This window comes from Leucoraja erinacea, chromosome 27, assembly GCF_028641065.1.
Source record: "Leucoraja erinacea ecotype New England chromosome 27, Leri_hhj_1, whole genome shotgun sequence".
In the NCBI taxonomy this organism is placed as follows: domain Eukaryota; kingdom Metazoa; phylum Chordata; class Chondrichthyes; order Rajiformes; family Rajidae; genus Leucoraja; species Leucoraja erinaceus.
In genome coordinates, this window is record NC_073403.1 from 2,384,237 (window position 1) to 2,391,705 (window position 7,469).

Consider the following 7,469-nt stretch of genomic DNA (forward strand, 5'->3'; position numbering starts at 1 on the left):
TCGGGACGAAACGTTGCCTATTTCCTTCGCTCCATAGATGCTGCTGCACCCGCTGAGTTTTTGGCTGATCATCCAACTCAGTATCCCGTACCTGCCTTCTCTCCATACCCCCCGATCCCTTTAGCCACAAGAGCCACATCTAACTCCCTCTTAAATATAGCCAATGAACTGTGTGGCCTCAACTACCTTCTGTGGCAGAGAGTTCCACAGATTCACCACTCTCTGTGTGAAAAATGTTTTTCTCATCTCGGTCCTAAAAGGTTTCCCCCTTATCCTTAAACTGTGTGACCCCTTGTTCTGGACTTCCCCAACATCGGGAACAGTCTTCCTGCATCTAGCCTGTCCAACCCCTTAAGAATTTTGTTAAGTTTCTATAAGATCCCCCCTTAATCTTCTAAATTCTAACGAGTACAAGCCGAGTCTATCCAGTCTTTCTTCATATGAAAGTCCTGACATCCCAGGAATCAGTCTGGTGAACCTTCTCTGTACTCCCTCTATGGCAAGAATGTTTTTCCTCAGATTTGGAGACCAAAACTGTGCACAATACTCCAGATGTGGTCTCACCAAGACCCTGTACAACTGCAGTAGAACTTCCCTGCTCCTATACTCAAATCCTTTTGCTATGAATGCTAACATACCATTCGCTTTCTTCACTGCCTGCTGCACCTGCATGCCTACTTTCAATGACTGGTGTACCATGATACCCAGGTCTCGTTGCATCTCCCCTTTTCCTAATCGGCCACCATTCAGATAATAGTCCACTTTCCTGTTTTTGCCACCAAAGTGGACAACCTCACATTTATCCACATTATACTGCATCTGCCATGCATTTGCCCACTCATCCAGCCTATCCAAGTCACCTTGCACAAACACAGGGATAAATGGACTATTTCTGTGAACTTAATCGAAAAACTCTACACTGGAAAAAACCCCAACATCTATTGCATGTTGCGGGACCTAAATAGATCCTAATGCCTGGAATCAATAAAATTCTATTTCCCAGAACTAACATTCCACAGAAAGACATATTTCTAATTTTACTAAAAGCCACTACACAATGGAAATCTTTTCCACTTGTTTTTGATGTTGCCATTTAAAACAGGGGGATTAACCAGCAGCTGAGAAAAAACGTAACAAATGATTTCTGTTCGTGTTATTAGGAGGGAAGTGAAGGCTGGATTACTTTCTTGGAATCGAAATGACTACTCGAAAGCGCTTAGGTTTTTACGAGGTCATTTCGAACGATTGTCAAAACAGGCTAGGCCCCCTCCCAGCCACCCATGTGTGCATTTGTTCTTGGCATTCGCTGAGTGTTTCAAATGTTTGTCATCCGGTTACGGAACAGAAATCGTATTTCTATGAAATTGCAGTGAATTGTGGACCCAGCCCAGATTATCACGCAAATAAGCGGAGTCGAATATAGGGGCAAAGAGGTCCTTCTGCAGTTGTACAGAGCCCTAGTGAGACCACACCTGGCGTATTGTGTGCAGTTTTGGCCCCCTAATTTGAGGAAGGACATTCTTGCTATTGAGGGAGCCCAGCGTAGGTTTACAAGGTTAATTCCCTGGGATGGCGGGTCTGTCATATGCTGAGGGAATGGAGCAGCTGGGCTTGTACACTCTGGAGTTTAGAAGGATGAGAGGAGATCTCATTGAAACATATAAGATTGTTAAGGGTTTGGACACGCTAGAGGCAGGAAACATGTTCCCGATGGTGGGGGAGTCCAGAACCAGGGGCCACACAGTTTAAGAATAAGGAGTAAGCCATTTAGAACGGAGACGAGGAAACACTTTTTCACACAGAGAGTGGTGAGTCTGTGGAATTATCTGCCGCAGAGGGCGGTGGAGGCAGGTTCCTTGGATGCTTTCAAGGGAGAGCTAGATAGGGCTCTTAAAAATAGCGGAGTCAGGGGATATGGGGAGGTCAGGAACGGGGTACTGATTGGGGATGATCAGCCATGATCACATTGAATGGCGGTGCTGGCTCGAAGGGTCGAATGGCCTCTACCCCTGCACCAATTGTCTATTATCTATTGTCTATTAAACCAACCTCCCTTCCATTGACTCCATTTACACCTCATGCTGCAGCATAACCAAGGACCAGTTGCACCCTGGCCATTCCCTCTTCTCGGCCACATGGGAAACACACACCTCCAGATTCAGGGACCGTTTCCACCTGGTTGTGATCAGGTGAATGAACCGTCCCACTGCAGCGAGCGGTCCTGAGCTACTATCAGACTATCTCTGATCGGACTTTACTGGCTTTATCAAGGGATTGGTCTCCTAATCTGAGGAAAGACATTCTTACCATAGAGGGAGTACAGAGAAGGTTCACCAGACTGATTCCTGGGATGTCAGGACTTTCATATGAAGAAAGACTGGATAGACTTGGCTTGTACTCGTTAGAATTTAGAAGATTAATCTATAGAAACTTAACAAAATTCTTAAGGGGTTGGACAGGCTAGATGCAGGAAGATTGTTCCCGATGTTGGGGAAGCAACTCCAAGGCAGTTGATGCATAGATGGTTATGAGGAGATTACATGAACTATTTTCCCAGTCATCTTGGTGTAATTGAATGGAACCCATCACTGCAACGTAATGTGTTTTGACATGAAACCAATTCCCAATGGTGCCATTTGGATCCTGATTTTCTGGTTGAGAGTCCTACTCTATATCCTATTAGGCAGCAGGGACATTTTAGAAAGAATTCAATCTCCTCAGAGAATCCATGACTTTGACAAACTCAAAACATGAAAAATCAGGGCACAGATATTTCATTTCACAGTTGTTTAAATCAGTACATTTTGTTTGTGGGTCTTTAAAAAATTATTTTTTAAATCTTTTTGGAAGTTGCTGGTGCCAACTCAGCTAATGGATAGCCATGTTTCAGGGAACAGATTACTATTAAGCAATGAAAAAGGCAGATTTTAGTTTTCATTAATAAAATAAAGAAAGCAATTGAACAGATTTATCCCAGCGCACAGTGTCAGAGACGGCAGTCTTTATGAACAATAAGATGATATTTTTCGTCAAGATTAGGGCCGGAGCAGCGCCGGAGACCCGGGTTCGATCCCGACTACGGGCGCTGTCTGTACGGAGTTTGCACGTTCTCCCCGTGACCTGCGTGCGTTTTCTCCGAAATCTTCGGTTTCCTCCCACACTCCAAAGACGTTCAGGTTTGTAGGCTAATTGGCTTCGTGAATGTAACAATTGTCCCTAGTGGGTGTAGGATAGTGTTAGTATGCGGGGATCGCTGGTCGGCGCGGACCCGGTGGGCCGAAGGGCCTGTTTCCGTGTTGTGTGTCTAAACTAAACCAAATGCTGAAAGGGCAATTAGAATAATCCCAGTGGTCCAGTTTTTGAAAATCTCCCCGCCCTCCACACAAGTTGTGAAGACTTTATAAAGTCTTTTGATGAAATAATTTTGTGAGAAGCTCACAGCTGCAGCCCAGCATTGACAAATAAATGAAAGCTTCCCTTCCTCCAATTCGAGATAAGGGCCTTGCACTATTATAAATTCATGGAACAATTTGCAGCAAGAGCAGTTTCTGCCAAAATTGTCATTCGTTGAGTCTAAATCAGTAAATGCTTCGTGACTCTTGAGTGAAAGCTCATGCAAATAATATAGACAGCAACAGAGAAGCAGAGAACTCCACGGCAGGGTGTAAAAGAAGCAGTCATCTCACACCTCCAGTGACCCCGGGTCCTATCCTGACATCTGGTGCTGTCTGTGTGGAGTTTGCATGTTCTTAAGTGATAGGAGCAGAATTAAAACCTGCACGTCAGTACAGCCATGATCATGTTGAACGGTGGTGCTGGCTTGAAGGGCCGAATGGACTACTCCTGCACTTATTTTCGATGTTTCTACGTCTTTTGAATGTGGGAGGAAACCGGAGCACAAAACCCACGCGGGTCACGGGGAGAACGTGCAAACTCCGTACAGTCAGCACCCGTGGTCAGGATCGTGGTCAGGCTGCGCCACCGTGCTGCCCTTTGTGAAATTAAATTTCGGTTCGTAACGTGGGATTTGGAGAAAAATACATACAAGGGTATGAGTTGTCTTTTAATTGTTGGCTAAGTGAATGATCGCGACTGAGACAAGAGTGGAGTAGTGAACAATGCGCTAGTCTTGGTAGCTGTCTGCAGTATAGCCGGTGAGACATGGAATATTACAGTGCGGAGGCTACTAAACCCACTAAGACTCTGCAGGTATAAATTAGTCTGAAGAAGGGTTTCGGCCCGAAACGTTGCCTATTTCCTTCGCTCCATAGATGCTGCTGCACCCGCTGAGTTTCTCCAGCTTTTTTGTGTACCTTCGATTTTCCAGCATCTGCAGTTCCTTCCTTCAGAGAAGGTTCACCAGACTGATTCCTGGGATGGCAGGACTTTCATATGAAGAAAGACTGGATAGACTCAGCTTGTACCTGCTAGAATTTAGAAGATTGAGAGGGGGATCTTATAGAAACTTACAAAATTCTTAAGGGGTTGGACAGGCTAGATGCAGGAAGATTGTTCCCGATGTTGGGGAAGTCCAGAACAAGGGGTCACAGTTTAAGGATAAAGGGGAAATCTTTTAGGACCGAGATGAGGAAAACGTTTTTCACACAGAGAGTGGTGAATCTGTGGAATTCTCTCCCGCAGAAGGTAGTTGAGGCCACAGTTCATTGGCTATATTTAAGAGGGAGTTAGATGTGGCCCTTGTGGCTAAAGGGATCAGGGGGTATGGAGAGAAGGCAGGTACAGGGATACTGAGTTGGATGATCAGCCATGATCATATTGAATGACGGTGCAGGCTTGAAGGGCCGAATGGCCCACTCCTGCACCTATTTTTTATGTTTCCATGTCTATATTTCTTTTGAAGAACAGGCGGTTCATCCCACTGATCTTGTCCCCATAACCCTACAGGATTTCCTCTTTAAACCATTCATGCAACCTGCTCTCAAATCCACTGTTAATTTGGTGTCTCGACCTCTTTCACTCCCCCCCCCCACACCACCAGAATATTCCACTGAATCATTTTTTTGGTCAGGTTACCTCAGGGAAACATCAAGGTTTACAGCGAGCAGCATAAATGGGGTACAAAATGATAAATATTTCCCCTGGCCACTATCGTACATAACTGGAGATCTTAGATCAATGGGTAAGAAGGAACAGCAGATGCTGGTTTACACTGAAGGTAGACATCAAATGTTGGAGTAACTCAGCGGGTCAGACGGCATCTCTGGAGAAAAGGAATAAGTGATATTTCGGGTCAAGTCTGAAGAAGGATCTCGACCCGAAACGTCACCTATTCCTTTGAATAGGTGACCGATTAGGAAAAGGGGAGATGCAACGAGACCTGGGTGTCATGGTACACCAGTCATTGAAAGTAGGCATGCAGGTGCAGCAGGCAGTGAAGTAAGCGAATGGTATGTTAGCTTTCATAGCAAAAGGATTTGAGTATAAGAGCAGGGAGGTTCTACTGCAGTTGTACAGGGTCTTGGTGAGACCACACCTGGAGTATTGCGTACTGTTTTGGTCTCCTAATCTGAGGAAAGACATTCTTGCCATAGAGGGAGTACAGAGGAGGTTCAACAGACTGATTCCTGCAATGTCAGGACTTTCATATGAAGAAAGACTGGATAGACTTGGCTTGTACTCACTGGAATTCAGAAGATTGAGGGGGGATCTTATAGAAACTTACAAAATACTTAAGGGGTTGGACAGGCTAGATGCAGGAAGATTGTTCCCGATGTTGGGGAAGTCCAGAACGTGGGGTCACAGTTTAAGGATAAGGGGGAAATCTTTTAGGACCGAGATGAGGAAAACATTTTTCACTCAGAGAGTGGTGAATCTGTGGAATTCTCTGCCACAGAGGGTAGTTGAGGCCACAGTTCATTGGCTATATTTAAGAGGGAGTTAGATGTGGCCCATGTGGCTAAAGGGATCAGGTGGTATGGAGAGAAGGCAGGAACGGGGTACTGAGTTGGATGATCAGCCATGATCATTTTGAATGGCGGTGCAGGCTCGAAGGGCCGAATGGCCTACTCCTGCACCTATTTTCTATGTTTCTATGTTTCTATCAGTTGGAGGCCATTTGACCGATCATGTCCACGTCAACCAAAAGTAGCTGATTTGGTTTCATTGGTCTTCCTGGGCTGTGATCAATAGCCATGCAGGTTATGGCTGCTTAAAGGAGTCAAGAGTCAACAGTGTATAATTAGCACATGTACCATTTGCTACAGACTACAAGGCTGTAAACGCAATAACACTGAGATAGTATATAATCATTAAAAATACAATAAATTAATGTATTGGTAATTGTATAAAAACCAAAGTCCATTGTGTAACCAAGGACGCGTTCCATAGAAGGTCATGGTCATTGAGGTTTGTGTTGTGTTGTGGTGGTTGCCGGCAAGAAGCTGCTCTTTTCGACTTTAACTAGAGATACAGCGCCGAAACAGGCCCTTCGGCCCATCGAGTCCGCACCGACCAGCGATCACCCCATACACTCACTCTATCAATAGACAATAGACAATAGGTGCAGAAGTAGGCCATTTGGCCCTTCGAGCCAGCACCGCCATTCAATGTGATCATGGCTGATCATCCCCAATCAGTACCCCGTTCCTGCCTTCTCCCCATATCTCCTGACTCTGCTATTATGTTCCGTCATTCCCAACATCCACTGTCCTGGCATCAGGCCCTTCAGAGGAGGGGCAACGAGAACCATTTGGTTTGGGCCTCATGCCTGTCTGCCCCAAAGGGATCTTGAAGTGGCAGTCTCTAAAATTGACATTGGCCTGGGCCCCAGTTCATCTATGAGACCTGCGTGGCTCCCATTACTGCCCTCTCCTACCCAGATGAATTCCACGACTGACCTGCTGACCACAATAGACAATAGGTGCAGGAGTCTCGGCCCTTGTGAGCGCCGCCATTCAAGTGTGATCATGGCTGATCAAAACCCCGTTCCTGCCTTCTCCCCATATCGCCTGACTCCGCTATTTTATAAGAGCCCTATCTAGCTCTCTCTTGAAAGCATCCAGAGAACCGGCCTCCGCCACCCTCTGAGGCAGAGAATTCCACAGACTCACCACTCTCTGTGAGAAAAAGTGTTTCCTCGTCTCCGTTCTAAATGATTTACTCCTTATCCTTAACATATAAATAATTGTGAGTAACTTAAATATTGATGAGGGGGCACCCAGATTTGAACTGGGGACCTCTTGATCTGCAGTCAAATGCTCTACCACTGAGCTATACCCCCCTGTCCTACACACTAGGGGCCGTTTACAATTTTACTGAAGCCAATTGACCTACAAACCTGTGCGTCCTTGGAATGTATTCAATTCAATTCAATTCAAATAGAACTAACGTGGATTTGCAGAAAAGGGGTCAGTATGGACGTGATGGGCCAAAGGGCCTGTTTTATGCTGTTTGATTCTATCACTATGTCTGATGCAAAATATCCACATTGCAAACGTTGCATTCTTGAA

At 45.5% G+C, this 7,469-nt stretch overlaps 1 non-coding gene across 1 annotated transcript; it reads right to left on the reverse strand.

Annotated features, from left to right (window-relative positions):
- Positions 1-7,168: 7,168 nt before the first annotated feature.
- On the reverse strand, positions 7,169-7,240 carry trnac-gca (transfer RNA cysteine (anticodon GCA)). The gene has a single exon. It is a non-coding gene; the product is annotated as a tRNA-Cys (tRNA).
- Between the last annotated feature and the right edge of the window lie 229 nt (positions 7,241-7,469).